The following is a 19,712-nucleotide window of genomic DNA, read 5'->3' on the forward strand; positions in this document are numbered from 1 at the left end:
CAGATGGGCAGAATGTGTTTGTCTGTGAAAGCGGTGTCAAGGGAAGGTGAGGACCAGCAACAGCTCTAAGCCCATTAGGCCTGTCGCCTGGGAGAAATGGCTTGCGTGTTGTCACTATGGGAGGTGGTCTGTGCCGGGAGTGACAGTGAGATTGCACCTGAGAATGTGTGTTGGGAGTGCTGGGAGGCAAAGCCAGGGCAGATTCCCAGAGTGTGTTTGGCTGTGAAAGCGGTGTCAAGGGAAGGTAAGGACCAGCCACAGCTCTAAGCCCTTAGGCCTATCGTATGGGAGAAATGGCTTGCACGTCTGCACTTTGGGAGGTGGTCTGTGCCAGGAGTGAGAGTTTGATTGCGCCTGAGAATGTGTGTTGGGAGTGCTGGGAGGCAAAGCCAGGGCAGATTCCCAGAGTGTGTTTGGCTGTGAAAGCGGTGTCAAGGCAAGGTAAGGACCAGCCACAGCTCTAAGCCCTTAGGCCTATCGTATGGGAGAAATGGCTTGCACGTCTGCACTTTGGGAGGTGGTCTGTGCCAGGAGAGAGAGTTAGATTGCGCCTGAGAATGTGTGTTGGGAGTGCTGGGAGGCAAAGCCAGGCTAGATGGGCAGAGTGTGTTTGGCTGTGAAAGCGCTGTGAAGGGAAGGTGAGGACCAGCAACAGCTCTGAGCCCTTAGATGTAGCGTGTGTCAGAAACCGCTTGGGTGCTGGCACTTTGGAGGTGGTGTGTGCCGAGAGTGAGAGTGTGTTGGGATTGCCGGGAGGCAAGGCAAAGGCAGATGGGCAGAGTGTGTTTGGCTGTGAAAGCGGTGTCAAGGGAAGGTAAGGACCAGCATCAGCTCTAAGCCCTTAGGCCTATCGTATGGTAGAAATGGCTTCGGTGTTTGCACTTTGGGAGGTGGTCTGTGCCAGGAGTGAGAGTGAGATTGAACCTGAGAATGTGTGTTGGGAGTGCTGGGAGGCAAGGTAAAGGCAGATGGCCAGAGTGTGTTTGGCTGTGAAAGCGGTGTCAAGGGAAGGTGAGGACCAGCAACTGCTCTAAGCCCTTAGATGTAGCGTGCGTCAGAAATCGCTTGGACGTTTGCACTTTGGGAGTTGGTCTGTGCTGGGAGTGAGAGTGAGAGCCTGAGTGAGCCTGAGAATGTGTGTTGGCAGTGCCGGGAGGCAAGGTAAAGGCAGATGGCCAGAGTGTGTTTATCTGTGAAAGCACTGTGAAGGGAAGGTGAGGACCAGCAACAGCTCTGAGCCCTTAGATGTAGCGTGCGTCAGAACTCGCTTGGTTGTTGGCACTTTGGGAGGTGGTGTGTGCCGAGAGTGAGAGTGTGTTGGGATTGCCGGGAGGCAAGGCAAAGGCAGATGGGCAGAGTGTGTTTGTCTGTGAAAGCGGTGTCAAGGGAAGGTGAGGACCAGCAACAGCTCTAATCCCTTAGGCCTATCGTATGGGAGAAATGGCTTGGACGTTTGCACTTTGGGAAGTGGTCTGTTCCATTAGTGAGAGTGAGAGTGAGCCTGAGAATGTGTGTTGGGAGTGCTGGGAGGCAAGGCAAAGGCAGATGGCCAGAGTGTGTTTGGCTGTGAAAGCGGTGTCAAGGGAAGGTGAGGACCAGCAACAGCTCTAAGCCCTTAGGCCTATCGTATGGGAGAAATGGCTTGGGTGTTTGCACTTTGGGAGGTGGTCTGTGCCAGGAGTGAGAGTGAGATTGAACCTGAGAATGTGTGTTGGGAGTGCTGGGAGGCAAAGCCAGGGTAGATGGGCAGAGTGTGTTTGGCTGTGAAAGCGGTGTCAAGGGAAGGTGAGGACCAGCAACAGCTCTAAGCCCTTACATGTAGCGTGCCTCCGAAATAGCTTGGGTGTTGGCACTTTGGGAGGTGGTCTGTGCCAAGAGTGAGACTGTGTGTTGGGAGTGCTGGGAGGCAAGGCAAAGGCAGATGGGCAGAATGTGTTTGTCTGTGAAAGCGGTGTCAAGGGAAGGTGAGGACCAGCAACAGCTCTAAGCCCATTAGGCCTGTCGCCTGGGAGAAATGGCTTGCGTGTTGTCACTATGGGAGGTGGTCTGTGCCGGGAGTGACAGTGAGATTGCACCTGAGAATGTGTGTTGGGAGTGCTGGGAGGCAAAGCCAGGGCAGATTCCCAGAGTGTGTTTGGCTGTGAAAGCGGTGTCAAGGCAAGGTAAGGACCAGCCACAGCTCTAAGCCCTTAGGCCTATCGTATGGGAGAAATGGCTTGCACGTCTGCACTTTGGGAGGTGGTCTGTGCCAGGAGTGAGAGTTAGATTGCGCCTGAGAATGTGTGTTGGGAGTGCTGGGAGGCAAAGCCAGGCTAGATGGGCAGAGTGTGTTTGGCTGTGAAAGCGCTGTGAAGGGAAGGTGATGACCAGCAACAGCTCTGAGCCCTTAGATGTAGCGTGTGTCAGAAACCGCTTGGGTGCTGGCACTTTGGGAGGTGGTGTGTGCCGAGAGTGAGAGTGTGTTGGGATTGCCGGGAGGCAAGGCAAAGGCAGATGGCCAGAGTGTGTTTGGCTGTGAAAGCGGTGTCAAGGGAAGGTGAGGACCAGCATCTGCTCTAAGCCCTTAGATGTAGCGTGCGTCAGAAATCGCTTGGTTGTTGGCACTTTGGGAGGTGGTGTGTGCCGAGAGTGAGAGTGTGTTGGGATTGCCGGGAGGCAAGGCAAAGGCAGATGGGCAGAGTGTGTTTGTCTGTGAAAGCGGTGTCAAGGGAAGGTGAGGACCAGCAACAGCTCTAATCCCTTAGGCCTATCGTATGGGAGAAATGGCTTGGACGTTTGCACTTTGGGAAGTGGTCTGTTCCGTTAGTGAGAGTGAGAGTGAGCCTGAGAATGTGTGTTGGGAGTGCTGGGAGGCAAGGCAAAGGCAGATGGGCAGAGTGTGTTTGGCTGTGAAAGCGGTGTCAAGGGAAGGTGAGGACCAGCATCAGCTCTAAGCCCTTAGGCCTATCGTATAGGAGAAATGGCTTCGGTGTTTGCACTTTGGGAGGTGGTCTGTGCCAGGAGTGAGAGTGAGATTGAACCTGAGAATGTGTGTTGGGAGTGCTGGGTGGCAAAGCCAGGGTAGATGGCCAGAGTGTGTTTGGCTGTGAAAGCGGTGTCAAGGGAAGGTGAGGACCAGCAACAGCTCTAAGCCCTTACATGTAGCGTGCCTCCGAAATAGCTTGGGTGTTGGCACTTTGGGAGGTGGTCTGTGCCAAGAGTGAGACTGTGTGTTGGGAGTGCTGGGAGGCAAGGCAAAGGCAGATGGGCAGAATGTGTTTGTCTGTGAAAGCGGTGTCAAGGGAAGGTGAGGACCAGCAACAGCTCTAAGCCCATTAGGCCTGTCGCCTGGGAGAAATGGCTTGCGTGTTGTCACTATGGGAGGTGGTCTGTGCCGGGAGTGACAGTGAGATTGCACCTGAGAATGTGTGTTGGGAGTGCTGGGAGGCAAAGCCAGGGCAGATTCCCAGAGTGTGTTTGGCTGTGAAAGCGGTGTCAAGGGAAGGTAAGGACCAGCCACAGCTCTAAGCCCTTAGGCCTATCGTATGGGAGAAATGGCTTGCACGTCTGCACTTTGGGAGGTGGTCTGTGCCAGGAGTGAGAGTTAGATTGCGCCTGAGAATGTGTGTTGGGAGTGCTGGGAGGCAAAGCCAGGCTAGATGGGCAGAGTGTGTTTGGCTGTGAAAGCGCTGTGAAGGGAAGGTGAGGACCAGCAACAGCTCTGAGCCCTTAGATGTAGCGTGTGTCAGAAACCGCTTGGGTGCTGGCACTTTGGGAGGTGGTGTGTGCCGAGAGTGAGAGTGTGTTGGGATTGCCGGGAGGCAAGGCAAAGGCAGATGGCCAGAGTGTGTTTGGCTGTGAAAGCGGTGTCAAGGGAAGGTGAGGACCAGCATCTGCTCTAAGCCCTTAGATGTAGCGTGCGTCAGAAATCGCTTGGTTGTTGGCACTTTGGGAGGTGGTGTGTGCCGAGAGTGAGAGTGTGTTGGGATTGCCGGGAGGCAAGGCAAAGGCAGATGGCCAGAGTGTGTTTGTCTGTGAAAGCGCTGTGAAGGGAAGGTGATGACCAGCAACAGCTCTAAGCCCTTAGGCCTATCGTATGGGAGAAATGGCTTGGGTGTTTGCACTTTGGGAGGTGGTCTGTGCCGGGAGTGAGAGTGAGAGTGAGCCTGAGAATGTGTGTTGGGAGTGCTGGGAGGCAAGGTAAAGGCAGATGGCCAGAGTGTGTTTGGCTGTGAAAGCGGTGTCAAGGGAAGGTGAGGACCAGCAACAGCTCTAAGCCCTTAGATGTAGCGTGCGTCAGAAATCGCTTGGACGTTTGCACTTTGGGAGTTGGTCTGTGCTGGGAGTGAGAGTGAGAGCCTGAGTGAGCCTGAGAATGTGTGTTGGCAGTGCCGGGAAGCAAGGTAAAGGCAGATGGCCAGAGTGTGTTTGGCTGTGAAAGCGCTGTGAAGGGAAGGTGAGGACCAGCAACAGCTCTGAGCCCTTAGATGTAGCGTGCGTCAGAACTCGCTTGGTTGTTGGCACTTTGGGAGGTGGTGTGTGCCGAGAGTGAGAGTGTGTTGGGATTGCCGGGAGGCAAGGCAAAGGCAGATGGGCAGAGTGTGTTTGTCTGTGAAAGCGGTGTCAAGGGAAGGTGAGGACCAGCAACAGCTCTAATCCCTTAGGCCTATCGTATGGGAGAAATGGCTTGGACGTTTGCACTTTGGGAAGTGGTCTGTTCCGTTAGTGAGAGTGAGAGTGAGCCTGAGAATGTGTGTTGGGAGTGCTGGTAGGCAAGGCAAAGGCAGATGGGCAGAGTGTGTTTGGCTGTGAAAGCGGTGTCAAGGGAAGGTGAGGACCAGCATCAGCTCTAAGCCCTTAGGCCTATCGTATAGGAGAAATGGCTTCGGTGTTTGCACTTTGGGAGGTGGTCTGTGCCAGGAGTGAGAGTGAGATTGAACCTGAGAATGTGTGTTGGGAGTGCTGGGTGGCAAAGCCAGGGTAGATGGCCAGAGTGTGTTTGGCTGTGAAAGCGGTGTCAAGGGAAGGTGAGGACCAGCAACAGCTCTAAGCCCTTACATGTAGCGTGCCTCCGAAATAGCTTGGGTGTTGGCACTTTGGGAGGTGGTCTGTGCCAAGAGTGAGACTGTGTGTTGGGAGTGCTGGGAGGCAAGGCAAAGGCAGATGGGCAGAATGTGTTTGTCTGTGAAAGCGGTGTCAAGGGAAGGTGAGGACCAGCAACAGCTCTAAGCCCATTAGGCCTGTCGCCTGGGAGAAATGGCTTGCGTGTTGTCACTATGGGAGGTGGTCTGTGCCGGGAGTGACAGTGAGATTGCACCTGAGAATGTGTGTTGGGAGTGCTGGGAGGCAAAGCCAGGGCAGATTCCCAGAGTGTGTTTGGCTGTGAAAGCGGTGTCAAGGGAAGGTAAGGACCAGCCACAGCTCTAAGCCCTTAGGCCTATCGTATGGGAGAAATGGCTTGCACGTCTGCACTTTGGGAGGTGGTCTGTGCCAGGAGTGAGAGTTTGATTGCGCCTGAGAATGTGTGTTGGGAGTGCTGGGAGGCAAAGCCAGGGCAGATTCCCAGAGTGTGTTTGGCTGTGAAAGCGGTGTCAAGGCAAGGTAAGGACCAGCCACAGCTCTAAGCCCTTAGGCCTATCGTATGGGAGAAATGGCTTGCACGTCTGCACTTTGGGAGGTGGTCTGTGCCAGGAGAGAGAGTTAGATTGCGCCTGAGAATGTGTGTTGGGAGTGCTGGGAGGCAAAGCCAGGCTAGATGGGCAGAGTGTGTTTGGCTGTGAAAGCGCTGTGAAGGGAAGGTGAGGACCAGCAACAGCTCTGAGCCCTTAGATGTAGCGTGTGTCAGAAACCGCTTGGGTGCTGGCACTTTGGAGGTGGTGTGTGCCGAGAGTGAGAGTGTGTTGGGATTGCCGGGAGGCAAGGCAAAGGCAGATGGGCAGAGTGTGTTTGGCTGTGAAAGCGGTGTCAAGGGAAGGTAAGGACCAGCATCAGCTCTAAGCCCTTAGGCCTATCGTATGGTAGAAATGGCTTCGGTGTTTGCACTTTGGCAGGTGGTCTGTGCCAGGAGTGAGAGTGAGATTGAACCTGAGAATGTGTGTTGGGAGTGCTGGGAGGCAAGGTAAAGGCAGATGGCCAGAGTGTGTTTGGCTGTGAAAGCTGTGTCAAGGGAAGGTGAGGACCAGCAACTGCTCTAAGCCCTTAGATGTAGCGTGCGTCAGAAATCGCTTGGACGTTTGCACTTTGGGAGTTGGTCTGTGCTGGGAGTGAGAGTGAGAGCCTGAGTGAGCCTGAGAATGTGTGTTGGCAGTGCCGGGAGGCAAGGTAAAGGCAGATGGCCAGAGTGTGTTTATCTGTGAAAGCACTGTGAAGGGAAGGTGAGGACCAGCAACAGCTCTGAGCCCTTAGATGTAGCGTGCGTCAGAACTCGCTTGGTTGTTGGCACTTTGGGAGGTGGTGTGTGCCGAGAGTGAGAGTGTGTTGGGATTGCCGGGAGGCAAGGCAAAGGCAGATGGGCAGAGTGTGTTTGTCTGTGAAAGCGGTGTCAAGGGAAGGTGAGGACCAGCAACAGCTCTAATCCCTTAGGCCTATCGTATGGGAGAAATGGCTTGGACGTTTGCACTTTGGGAAGTGGTCTGTTCCGTTAGTGAGAGTGAGAGTGAGCCTGAGAATGTGTGTTGGGAGTGCTGGGAGGCAAGGCAAAGGCAGATGGCCAGAGTGTGTTTGGCTGTGAAAGCGGTGTGAAGGGAAGGTGAGGACCAGCAACAGCTCTAAGCCCTTAGGCCTATCGTATGGGAGAAATGGCTTGGGTGTTTGCACTTTGGGAGGTGGTCTGTGCCAGGAGTGAGAGTGAGATTGAACCTGAGAATGTGTGTTGGGAGTGCTGGGAGGCAAAGCCAGGGTAGATGGGCAGAGTGTGTTTGGCTGTGAAAGCGGTGTCAAGGGAAGGTGAGGACCAGCAACAGCTCTAAGCCCTTACATGTAGCGTGCCTCCGAAATAGCTTGGGTGTTGGCACTTTGGGAGGTGGTCTGTGCCAAGAGTGAGACTGTGTGTTGGGAGTGCTGGGAGGCAAGGCAAAGGCAGATGGGCAGAATGTGTTTGTCTGTGAAAGCGGTGTCAAGGGAAGGTGAGGACCAGCAACAGCTCTAAGCCCATTAGGCCTGTCGCCTGGGAGAAATGGCTTGCGTGTTGTCACTATGGGAGGTGGTCTGTGCCGGGAGTGACAGTGAGATTGCACCTGAGAATGTGTGTTGGGAGTGCTGGGAGGCAAAGCCAGGGCAGATTCCCAGAGTGTGTTTGGCTGTGAAAGCGGTGTCAAGGGAAGGTAAGGACCAGCCACAGCTCTAAGCCCTTAGGCCTATCGTATGGGAGAAATGGCTTGCACGTCTGCACTTTGGGAGGTGGTCTGTGCCAGGAGTGAGAGTTAGATTGCGCCTGAGAATGTGTGTTGGGAGTGCTGGGAGGCAAAGCCAGGCTAGATGGGCAGAGTGTGTTTGGCTGTGAAAGCGCTGTGAAGGGAAGGTGAGGACCAGCAACAGCTCTGAGCCCTTAGATGTAGCGTGTGTCAGAAACCGCTTGGGTGCTGGCACTTTGGGAGGTGGTGTGTGCCGAGAGTGAGAGTGTGTTGGGATTGCCGGGAGGCAAGGCAAAGGCAGATGGGCAGAGTGTGTTTGGCTGTGAAAGCGGTGTCAAGGGAAGGTGAGGACCAGCATCTGCTCTAAGCCCTTAGATGTAGCGTGCGTCAGAAATCGCTTGGTTGTTGGCACTTTGGGAGGTGGTGTGTGCCGAGAGTGAGAGTGTGTTGGGATTGCCGGGAGGCAAGGCAAAGGCAGATGGCCAGAGTGTGTTTGTCTGTGAAAGCGCTGTGAAGGGAAGGTGATGACCAGCAACAGCTCTAAGCCCTTAGGCCTATCGTATGGGAGAAATGGCTTCGGTGTTTGCACTTTGGGAGGTGGTCTGTGCCGGGAGTGAGAGTGAGAGTGAGCCTGAGAATGTGTGTTGGGAGTGCTGGGAGGCAAGGTAAAGGCAGATGGCCAGAGTGTGTTTGGCTGTGAAAGCGGTGTCAAGGGAAGGTGAGGACCAGCAACAGCTCTAAGCCCTTAGATGTAGCGTGCGTCAGAAATCGCTTGGACGTTTGCACTTTGGGAGTTGGTCTGTGCTGGGAGTGAGAGTGAGAGCCTGAGTGAGCCTGAGAATGTGTGTTGGCAGTGCCGGGAAGCAAGGTAAAGGCAGATGGCCAGAGTGTGTTTGGCTGTGAAAGCGCTGTGAAGGGAAGGTGAGGACCAGCAACAGCTCTGAGCCCTTAGATGTAGCGTGCGTCAGAACTCGCTTGGTTGTTGGCACTTTGGGAGGTGGTGTGTGCCGAGAGTGAGAGTGTGTTGGGATTGCCGGGAGGCAAGGCAAAGGCAGATGGGCAGAGTGTGTTTGTCTGTGAAAGTGGTGTCAAGGGAAGGTGAGGACCAGCAACAGCTCTAATCCCTTAGGCCTATCGTATGGGAGAAATGGCTTGGACGTTTGCACTTTGGGAAGTGGTCTGTTCCGTTAGTGAGAGTGAGAGTGAGCCTGAGAATGTGTGTTGGGAGTGCTGGGAGGCAAGGCAAAGGCAGATGGGCAGAGTGTGTTTGGCTGTGAAAGCGGTGTCAAGGGAAGGTGAGGACCAGCATCAGCTCTAAGCCCTTAGGCCTATCGTATAGGAGAAATGGCTTCGGTGTTTGCACTTTGGGAGGTGGTCTGTGCCAGGAGTGAGAGTGAGATTGAACCTGAGAATGTGTGTTGGGAGTGCTGGGTGGCAAAGCCAGGGTAGATGGCCAGAGTGTGTTTGGCTGTGAAAGCGGTGTCAAGGGAAGGTGAGGACCAGCAACAGCTCTAAGCCCTTACATGTAGCGTGCCTCCGAAATAGCTTGGGTGTTGGCACTTTGGGAGGTGGTGTGTGCCAAGAGTGAGACTGTGTGTTGGGAGTGCTGGGAGGCAAGGCAAAGGCAGATGGGCAGAATGTGTTTGTCTGTGAAAGCGGTGTCAAGGGAAGGTGAGGACCAGCAACAGCTCTAAGCCCATTAGGCCTGTCGCCTGGGAGAAATGGCTTGCGTGTTGTCACTATGGGAGGTGGTCTGTGCCGGGAGTGACAGTGAGATTGCACCTGAGAATGTGTGTTGGGAGTGCTGGGAGGCAAAGCCAGGGCAGATTCCCAGAGTGTGTTTGGCTGTGAAAGCGGTGTCAAGGGAAGGTAAGGACCAGCCACAGCTCTAAGCCCTTAGGCCTATCGTATGGGAGAAATGGCTTGCACGTCTCCACTTTGGGAGGTGGTCTGTGCCAGGAGTGAGAGTTAGATTGCGCCTGAGAATGTGTGTTGGGAGTGCTGGGAGGCCAAGCCAGGGTAGATGGCCAGAGTGTGTTTGGCTGTGAAAGCGCTGTGAAGGGAAGGTGATGACCAGCAACAGCTCTGAGCCCTTAGATGTAGCGTGTGTCAGAAACCGCTTGGGTGCTGGCACTTTGGGAGGTGGTGTGTGCCGAGAGTGAGAGTGTTTTGGGAGTGGTGGGAGTTGAGGCAAAGGCAGATGGCCAGAGTGTGTTTGGCTGTGAAAGCGGTGTCAAGGGAAGGTGAGGACCAGCCACATCTCTAAGCCCTTAGATGTAGCGTGCGTCAGAAATCGCTTGGACGTTTGCACTTTGGGAGTTGGTCTGTGCTGGGAGTGAGAGTGAGAGCCTGAGTGAGCCTGAGAATGTGTGTTGGCAGTGCCGGGAGGCAAGGTAGAGGCAGATGGCCAGAGTGTGTTTGTCTGTGAAAGCGCTGTGAAGGGAAGGTGATGACCAGCAACAGCTCTAAGCCCTTAGATGTAGCGTGCGTCAGAAATCGCTTGGTTGTTGGCACTTTGGAAGGTAGTGTGTTCCGAGAGTGAGAGTGTGTTGGGATTGCCGGGAGGCAAGGCAAAGGCAGATGGGCAGAGTGTGTTTGGCTGTGAAAGCGGTGTCAAGGGAAGGTGAGGACCAGCAACAGCTCTAAGCCCTTAGGCCTATCGTATGGGAGAAATGGCTCGGACGTTTGCACTTTGGGAGGTGGTCTGTGCCGGTAGTGAGAGTGAGAGTGAGCCTGAGAATGTGTGTTGGGAGTGCTGGTAGGCAAGGCAAAGGCCGATGGGCAGAGTGTGTTTGGCTGTGAAAGCGGTGTGAAGGGAAGGTGAGGACCAGCATCAGCTCTAAGCCCTTAGGCCTATCGTATGGGAGAAATGGCTTGGGTGTTTGCACTTTGGGAAGTGGTCTGTGCCGGGAGTGAGAGTGAGATTGAGTCTGAGAATGTGTGTTGGGAGTGCTGGGAGGCAAGGCAAAGGCCGATGGGCAGAGTGTGTTTGGCTGTGAAAGCGGTGTCAAGGGAAGGTGAGGACCAGCAACAACTCTAAGCCCATTAGGCCTGTCGCCTGGGAGAAATGGCTTGCGTGTTGTCACTATGGGAGGTGGTCTGTGCCGGGAGTGACAGTGAGATTGCACCTGAGAATGTGTGGTGGGAGTGCTGGGAGGCAAAGCCAGGGCAGATTCCCAGAGTGTGTTTGGCTGTGAAAGCGGTGTCAAGGCAAGGTAAGGACCAGCCACAGCTCTAAGCCCTTAGGCCTATCGTATGGGAGAAATGGCTTGCACGTCTGCACTTTGGGAGGTGGTCTGTGCCAGGAGTGAGAGTTAGATTGCGCCTGAGAATGTGTGTTGGGAGTGCTGGGAGGCAAAGCCAGGCTAGATGGGCAGAGTGTGTTTGGCTGTGAAAGCGCTGTGAAGGGAAGGTGAGGACCAGCAACAGCTCTGAGCCCTTAGATGTAGCGTGTGTCAGAAACCGCTTGGGTGCTGGCACTTTGGGAGGTGGTGTGTGCCGAGAGTGAGAGTGTGTTGGGATTGCCGGGAGGCAAGGCAAAGGCAGATGGCCAGAGTGTGTTTGGCTGTGAAAGCGGTGTCAAGGGAAGGTGAGGACCAGCATCTGCTCTAAGCCCTTAGATGTAGCGTGCGTCAGAAATCGCTTGGTTGTTGGCACTTTGGGAGGTGGTGTGTGCCGAGAGTGAGAGTGTGTTGGGATTGCCGGGAGGCAAGGCAAAGGCAGATGGCCAGAGTGTGTTTGTCTGTGAAAGCGCTGTGAAGGGAAGGTGATGACCAGCAACAGCTCTAAGCCCTTAGGCCTATCGTATGGGAGAAATGGCTTGGGTGTTTGCACTTTGGGAGGTGGTCTGTGCCGGGAGTGAGAGTGAGAGTGAGCCTGAGAATGTGTGTTGGGAGTGCTGGGAGGCAAGGTAAAGGCAGATGGCCAGAGTGTGTTTGGCTGTGAAAGCGGTGTCAAGGGAAGGTGAGGACCAGCAACAGCTCTAAGCCCTTAGATGTAGCGTGCGTCAGAAATCGCTTGGACGTTTGCACTTTGGGAGTTGGTCTGTGCTGGGAGTGAGAGTGAGAGCCTGAGTGAGCCTGAGAATGTGTGTTGGCAGTGCCGGGAAGCAAGGTAAAGGCAGATGGCCAGAGTGTGTTTGGCTGTGAAAGCGCTGTGAAGGGAAGGTGAGGACCAGCAACAGCTCTGAGCAGTTAGATGTAGCGTGCGTCAGAACTCGCTTGGTTGTTGGCACTTTGGGAGGTGGTGTGTGCCGAGAGTGAGAGTGTGTTGGGATTGCCGGGAGGCAAGGCAAAGGCAGATGGCCAGAGTGTGTTTGTCTGTGAAAGCGGTGTCAAGGGAAGGTGAGGACCAGCAACAGCTCTAATCCCTTAGGCCTATCGTATGGGAGAAATGGCTTGGACGTTTGCACTTTGGGAAGTGGTCTGTTCCGTTAGTGAGAGTGAGAGTGAGCCTGAGAATGTGTGTTGGGAGTGCTGGGAGGCAAGGCAAAGGCAGATGGGCAGAGTGTGTTTGGCTGTGAAAGCGGTGTCAAGGGAAGGTGAGGACCAGCATCAGCTCTAAGCCCTTAGGCCTATCGTATAGGAGAAATGGCTTCGGTGTTTGCACTTTGGGAGGTGGTCTGTGCCAGGAGTGAGAGTGAGATTGAACCTGAGAATGTGTGTTGGGAGTGCTGGGTGGCAAAGCCAGGGTAGATGGCCAGAGTGTGTTTGGCTGTGAAAGCGGTGTCAAGGGAAGGTGAGGACCAGCAACAGCTCTAAGCCCTTACATGTAGCGTGCCTCCGAAATAGCTTGGGTGTTGGCACTTTGGGAGGTGGTCTGTGCCAAGAGTGAGACTGTGTGTTGGGAGTGCTGGGAGGCAAGGCAAAGGCAGATGGGCAGAATGTGTTTGTCTGTGAAAGCGGTGTCAAGGGAAGGTGAGGACCAGCAACAGCTCTAAGCCCATTAGGCCTGTCGCCTGGGAGAAATGGCTTGCGTGTTGTCACTATGGGAGGTGGTCTGTGCCGGGAGTGACAGTGAGATTGCACCTGAGAATGTGTGTTGGGAGTGCTGGGAGGCAAAGCCAGGGCAGATTCCCAGAGTGTGTTTGGCTGTGAAAGCGGTGTCAAGGGAAGGTAAGGACCAGCCACAGCTCTAAGCCCTTAGGCCTATCGTATGGGAGAAATGGCTTGCACGTCTGCACTTTGGGAGGTGGTCTGTGCCAGGAGTGAGAGTTTGATTGCGCCTGAGAATGTGTGTTGGGAGTGCTGGGAGGCAAAGCCAGGGCAGATTCCCAGAGTGTGTTTGGCTGTGAAAGCGGTGTCAAGGCAAGGTAAGGACCAGCCACAGCTCTAAGCCCTTAGGCCTATCGTATGGGAGAAATGGCTTGCACGTCTGCACTTTGGGAGGTGGTCTGTGCCAGGAGAGAGAGTTAGATTGCGCCTGAGAATGTGTGTTGGGAGTGCTGGGAGGCAAAGCCAGGCTAGATGGGCAGAGTGTGTTTGGCTGTGAAAGCGCTGTGAAGGGAAGGTGAGGACCAGCAACAGCTCTGAGCCCTTAGATGTAGCGTGTGTCAGAAACCGCTTGGGTGCTGGCACTTTGGAGGTGGTGTGTGCCGAGAGTGAGAGTGTGTTGGGATTGCCGGGAGGCAAGGCAAAGGCAGATGGGCAGAGTGTGTTTGGCTGTGAAAGCGGTGTCAAGGGAAGGTAAGGACCAGCATCAGCTCTAAGCCCTTAGGCCTATCGTATGGTAGAAATGGCTTCGGTGTTTGCACTTTGGGAGGTGGTCTGTGCCAGGAGTGAGAGTGAGATTGAACCTGAGAATGTGTGTTGGGAGTGCTGGGAGGCAAGGTAAAGGCAGATGGCCAGAGTGTGTTTGGCTGTGAAAGCGGTGTCAAGGGAAGGTGAGGACCAGCAACTGCTCTAAGCCCTTAGATGTAGCGTGCGTCAGAAATCGCTTGGACGTTTGCACTTTGGGAGTTGGTCTGTGCTGGGAGTGAGAGTGAGAGCCTGAGTGAGCCTGAGAATGTGTGTTGGCAGTGCCGGGAGGCAAGGTAAAGGCAGATGGCCAGAGTGTGTTTATCTGTGAAAGCACTGTGAAGGGAAGGTGAGGACCAGCAACAGCTCTGAGCCCTTAGATGTAGCGTGCGTCAGAACTCGCTTGGTTGTTGGCACTTTGGGAGGTGGTGTGTGCCGAGAGTGAGAGTGTGTTGGGATTGCCGGGAGGCAAGGCAAAGGCAGATGGGCAGAGTGTGTTTGTCTGTGAAAGCGGTGTCAAGGGAAGGTGAGGACCAGCAACAGCTCTAATCCCTTAGGCCTATCGTATGGGAGAAATGGCTTGGACGTTTGCACTTTGGGAAGTGGTCTGTTCCATTAGTGAGAGTGAGAGTGAGCCTGAGAATGTGTGTTGGGAGTGCTGGGAGGCAAGGCAAAGGCAGATGGCCAGAGTGTGTTTGGCTGTGAAAGCGGTGTCAAGGGAAGGTGAGGACCAGCAACAGCTCTAAGCCCTTAGGCCTATCGTATGGGAGAAATGGCTTGGGTGTTTGCACTTTGGGAGGTGGTCTGTGCCAGGAGTGAGAGTGAGATTGAACCTGAGAATGTGTGTTGGGAGTGCTGGGAGGCAAAGCCAGGGTAGATGGGCAGAGTGTGTTTGGCTGTGAAAGCGGTGTCAAGGGAAGGTGAGGACCAGCAACAGCTCTAAGCCCTTACATGTAGCGTGCCTCCGAAATAGCTTGGGTGTTGGCACTTTGGGAGGTGGTCTGTGCCAAGAGTGAGACTGTGTGTTGGGAGTGCTGGGAGGCAAGGCAAAGGCAGATGGGCAGAATGTGTTTGTCTGTGAAAGCGGTGTCAAGGGAAGGTGAGGACCAGCAACAGCTCTAAGCCCATTAGGCCTGTCGCCTGGGAGAAATGGCTTGCGTGTTGTCACTATGGGAGGTGGTCTGTGCCGGGAGTGACAGTGAGATTGCACCTGAGAATGTGTGTTGGGAGTGCTGGGAGGCAAAGCCAGGGCAGATTCCCAGAGTGTGTTTGGCTGTGAAAGCGGTGTCAAGGCAAGGTAAGGACCAGCCACAGCTCTAAGCCCTTAGGCCTATCGTATGGGAGAAATGGCTTGCACGTCTGCACTTTGGGAGGTGGTCTGTGCCAGGAGTGAGAGTTAGATTGCGCCTGAGAATGTGTGTTGGGAGTGCTGGGAGGCAAAGCCAGGCTAGATGGGCAGAGTGTGTTTGGCTGTGAAAGCGCTGTGAAGGGAAGGTGATGACCAGCAACAGCTCTGAGCCCTTAGATGTAGCGTGTGTCAGAAACCGCTTGGGTGCTGGCACTTTGGGAGGTGGTGTGTGCCGAGAGTGAGAGTGTGTTGGGATTGCCGGGAGGCAAGGCAAAGGCAGATGGCCAGAGTGTGTTTGGCTGTGAAAGCGGTGTCAAGGGAAGGTGAGGACCAGCATCTGCTCTAAGCCCTTAGATGTAGCGTGCGTCAGAAATCGCTTGGTTGTTGGCACTTTGGGAGGTGGTGTGTGCCGAGAGTGAGAGTGTGTTGGGATTGCCGGGAGGCAAGGCAAAGGCAGATGGGCAGAGTGTGTTTGTCTGTGAAAGCGGTGTCAAGGGAAGGTGAGGACCAGCAACAGCTCTAATCCCTTAGGCCTATCGTATGGGAGAAATGGCTTGGACGTTTGCACTTTGGGAAGTGGTCTGTTCCGTTAGTGAGAGTGAGAGTGAGCCTGAGAATGTGTGTTGGGAGTGCTGGGAGGCAAGGCAAAGGCAGATGGGCAGAGTGTGTTTGGCTGTGAAAGCGGTGTCAAGGGAAGGTGAGGACCAGCATCAGCTCTAAGCCCTTAGGCCTATCGTATAGGAGAAATGGCTTCGGTGTTTGCACTTTGGGAGGTGGTCTGTGCCAGGAGTGAGAGTGAGATTGAACCTGAGAATGTGTGTTGGGAGTGCTGGGTGGCAAAGCCAGGGTAGATGGCCAGAGTGTGTTTGGCTGTGAAAGCGGTGTCAAGGGAAGGTGAGGACCAGCAACAGCTCTAAGCCCTTACATGTAGCGTGCCTCCGAAATAGCTTGGGTGTTGGCACTTTGGGAGGTGGTCTGTGCCAAGAGTGAGACTGTGTGTTGGGAGTGCTGGGAGGCAAGGCAAAGGCAGATGGGCAGAATGTGTTTGTCTGTGAAAGCGGTGTCAAGGGAAGGTGAGGACCAGCAACAGCTCTAAGCCCATTAGGCCTGTCGCCTGGGAGAAATGGCTTGCGTGTTGTCACTATGGGAGGTGGTCTGTGCCGGGAGTGACAGTGAGATTGCACCTGAGAATGTGTGTTGGGAGTGCTGGGAGGCAAAGCCAGGGCAGATTCCCAGAGTGTGTTTGGCTGTGAAAGCGGTGTCAAGGGAAGGTAAGGACCAGCCACAGCTCTAAGCCCTTAGGCCTATCGTATGGGAGAAATGGCTTGCACGTCTGCACTTTGGGAGGTGGTCTGTGCCAGGAGTGAGAGTTAGATTGCGCCTGAGAATGTGTGTTGGGAGTGCTGGGAGGCAAAGCCAGGCTAGATGGGCAGAGTGTGTTTGGCTGTGAAAGCGCTGTGAAGGGAAGGTGAGGACCAGCAACAGCTCTGAGCCCTTAGATGTAGCGTGTGTCAGAAACCGCTTGGGTGCTGGCACTTTGGGAGGTGGTGTGTGCCGAGAGTGAGAGTGTGTTGGGATTGCCGGGAGGCAAGGCAAAGGCAGATGGCCAGAGTGTGTTTGGCTGTGAAAGCGGTGTCAAGGGAAGGTGAGGACCAGCATCTGCTCTAAGCCCTTAGATGTAGCGTGCGTCAGAAATCGCTTGGTTGTTGGCACTTTGGGAGGTGGTGTGTGCCGAGAGTGAGAGTGTGTTGGGATTGCCGGGAGGCAAGGCAAAGGCAGATGGCCAGAGTGTGTTTGTCTGTGAAAGCGCTGTGAAGGGAAGGTGATGACCAGCAACAGCTCTAAGCCCTTAGGCCTATCGTATGGGAGAAATGGCTTGGGTGTTTGCACTTTGGGAGGTGGTCTGTGCCGGGAGTGAGAGTGAGAGTGAGCCTGAGAATGTGTGTTGGGAGTGCTGGGAGGCAAGGTAAAGGCAGATGGCCAGAGTGTGTTTGGCTGTGAAAGCGGTGTCAAGGGAAGGTGAGGACCAGCAACAGCTCTAAGCCCTTAGATGTAGCGTGCGTCAGAAATCGCTTGGACGTTTGCACTTTGGGAGTTGGTCTGTGCTGGGAGTGAGAGTGAGAGCCTGAGTGAGCCTGAGAATGTGTGTTGGCAGTGCCGGGAAGCAAGGTAAAGGCAGATGGCCAGAGTGTGTTTGGCTGTGAAAGCGCTGTGAAGGGAAGGTGAGGACCAGCAACAGCTCTGAGCCCTTAGATGTAGCGTGCGTCAGAACTCGCTTGGTTGTTGGCACTTTGGGAGGTGGTGTGTGCCGAGAGTGAGAGTGTGTTGGGATTGCCGGGAGGCAAGGCAAAGGCAGATGGGCAGAGTGTGTTTGTCTGTGAAAGCGGTGTCAAGGGAAGGTGAGGACCAGCAACAGCTCTAATCCCTTAGGCCTATCGTATGGGAGAAATGGCTTGGACGTTTGCACTTTGGGAAGTGGTCTGTTCCGTTAGTGAGAGTGAGAGTGAGCCTGAGAATGTGTGTTGGGAGTGCTGGGAGGCAAGGCAAAGGCAGATGGGCAGAGTGTGTTTGGCTGTGAAAGCGGTGTCAAGGGAAGGTGAGGACCAGCATCAGCTCTAAGCCCTTAGGCCTATCGTATAGGAGAAATGGCTTCGGTGTTTGCACTTTGGGAGGTGGTCTGTGCCAGGAGTGAGAGTGAGATTGAACCTGAGAATGTGTGTTGGGAGTGCTGGGTGGCAAAGCCAGGGTAGATGGCCAGAGTGTGTTTGGCTGTGAAAGCGGTGTCAAGGGAAGGTGAGGACCAGCAACAGCTCTAAGCCCTTACATGTAGCGTGCCTCCGAAATAGCTTGGGTGTTGGCACTTTGGGAGGTGGTCTGTGCCAAGAGTGAGACTGTGTGTTGGGAGTGCTGGGAGGCAAGGCAAAGGCAGATGGGCAGAATGTGTTTGTCTGTGAAAGCGGTGTCAAGGGAAGGTGAGGACCAGCAACAGCTCTAAGCCCATTAGGCCTGTCGCCTGGGAGAAATGGCTTGCGTGTTGTCACTATGGGAGGTGGTCTGTGCCGGGAGTGACAGTGAGATTGCACCTGAGAATGTGTGTTGGGAGTGCTGGGAGGCAAAGCCAGGGCAGATTCCCAGAGTGTGTTTGGCTGTGAAAGCGGTGTCAAGGGAAGGTAAGGACCAGCCACAGCTCTAAGCCCTTAGGCCTATCGTATGGGAGAAATGGCTTGCACGTCTGCACTTTGGGAGGTGGTCTGTGCCAGGAGTGAGAGTTTGATTGCGCCTGAGAATGTGTGTTGGGAGTGCTGGGAGGCAAAGCCAGGGCAGATTCCCAGAGTGTGTTTGGCTGTGAAAGCGGTGTCAAGGCAAGGTAAGGACCAGCCACAGCTCTAAGCCCTTAGGCCTATCGTATGGGAGAAATGGCTTGCACGTCTGCACTTTGGGAGGTGGTCTGTGCCAGGAGAGAGAGTTAGATTGCGCCTGAGAATGTGTGTTGGGAGTGCTGGGAGGCAAAGCCAGGCTAGATGGGCAGAGTGTGTTTGGCTGTGAAAGCGCTGTGAAGGGAAGGTGAGGACCAGCAACAGCTCTGAGCCCTTAGATGTAGCGTGTGTCAGAAACCGCTTGGGTGCTGGCACTTTGGAGGTGGTGTGTGCCGAGAGTGAGAGTGTGTTGGGATTGCCGGGAGGCAAGGCAAAGGCAGATGGGCAGAGTGTGTTTGGCTGTGAAAGCGGTGTCAAGGGAAGGTAAGGACCAGCATCAGCTCTAAGCCCTTAGGCCTATCGTATGGTAGAAATGGCTTCGGTGTTTGCACTTTGGGAGGTGGTCTGTGCCAGGAGTGAGAGTGAGATTGAACCTGAGAATGTGTGTTGGGAGTGCTGGGAGGCAAGGTAAAGGCAGATGGCCAGAGTGTGTTTGGCTGTGAAAGCGGTGTCAAGGGAAGGTGAGGACCAGCAACTGCTCTAAGCCCTTAGATGTAGCGTGCGTCAGAAATCGCTTGGACGTTTGCACTTTGGGAGTTGGTCTGTGCTGGGAGTGAGAGTGAGAGCCTGAGTGAGCCTGAGAATGTGTGTTGGCAGTGCCGGGAGGCAAGGTAAAGGCAGATGGCCAGAGTGTGTTTATCTGTGAAAGCACTGTGAAGGGAAGGTGAGGACCAGCAACAGCTCTGAGCCCTTAGATGTAGCGTGCGTCAGAACTCGCTTGGTTGTTGGCACTTTGGGAGGTGGTGTGTGCCGAGAGTGAGAGTGTGTTGGGATTGCCGGGAGGCAAGGCAAAGGCAGATGGGCAGAGTGTGTTTGTCTGTGAAAGCGGTGTCAAGGGAAGGTGAGGACCAGCAACAGCTCTAATCCCTTAGGCCTATCGTATGGGAGAAATGGCTTGGACGTTTGCACTTTGGGAAGTGGTCTGTTCCGTTAGTGAGAGTGAGAGTGAGCCTGAGAATGTGTGTTGGGAGTGCTGGGAGGCAAGGCAAAGGCAGATGGCCAGAGTGTGTTTGGCTGTGAAAGCGGTGTGAAGGGAAGGTGAGGACCAGCAACAGCTCTAAGCCCTTAGGCCTATCGTATGGGAGAAATGGCTTGGGTGTTTGCACTTTGGGAGGTGGTCTGTGCCAGGAGTGAGAGTGAGATTGAACCTGAGAATGTGTGTTGGGAGTGCTGGGAGGCAAAGCCAGGGTAGATGGGCAGAGTGTGTTTGGCTGTGAAAGCGGTGTCAAGGGAAGGTGAGGACCAGCAACAGCTCTAAGCCCTTACATGTAGCGTGCCTCCGAAATAGCTTGGGTGTTGGCACTTTGGGAGGTGGTCTGTGCCAAGAGTGAGACTGTGTGTTGGGAGTGCTGGGAGGCAAGGCAAAGGCAGATGGGCAGAATGTGTTTGTCTGTGAAAGCGGTGTCAAGGGAAGGTGAGGACCAGCAACAGCTCTAAGCCCATTAGGCCTGTCGCCTGGGAGAAATGGCTTGCGTGTTGTCACTATGGGAGGTGGTCTGTGCCGGGAGTGACAGTGAGATTGCACCTGAGAATGTGTGTTGGGAGTGCTGGGAGGCAAAGCCAGGGCAGATTCCCAGAGTGTGTTTGGCTGTGAAAGCGGTGTCAAGGGAAGGTAAGGACCAGCCACAGCTCTAAGCCCTTAGGCCTATCGTATGGGAGAAATGGCTTGCACGTCTGCACTTTGGGAGGTGGTCTGTGCCAGGAGTGAGAGTTAGATTGCGCCTGAGAATGTGTGTTGGGAGTGCTGGGAGGCAAAGCCAGGCTAGATGGGCAGAGTGTGTTTGGCTGTGAAAGCGCTGTGAAGGGAAGGTGAGGACCAGCA

The sequence above is a fragment of the Pelecanus crispus genome, chromosome 6 (genome assembly GCF_030463565.1).
Source record: "Pelecanus crispus isolate bPelCri1 chromosome 6, bPelCri1.pri, whole genome shotgun sequence".
NCBI classification, from domain to species: domain Eukaryota; kingdom Metazoa; phylum Chordata; class Aves; order Pelecaniformes; family Pelecanidae; genus Pelecanus; species Pelecanus crispus.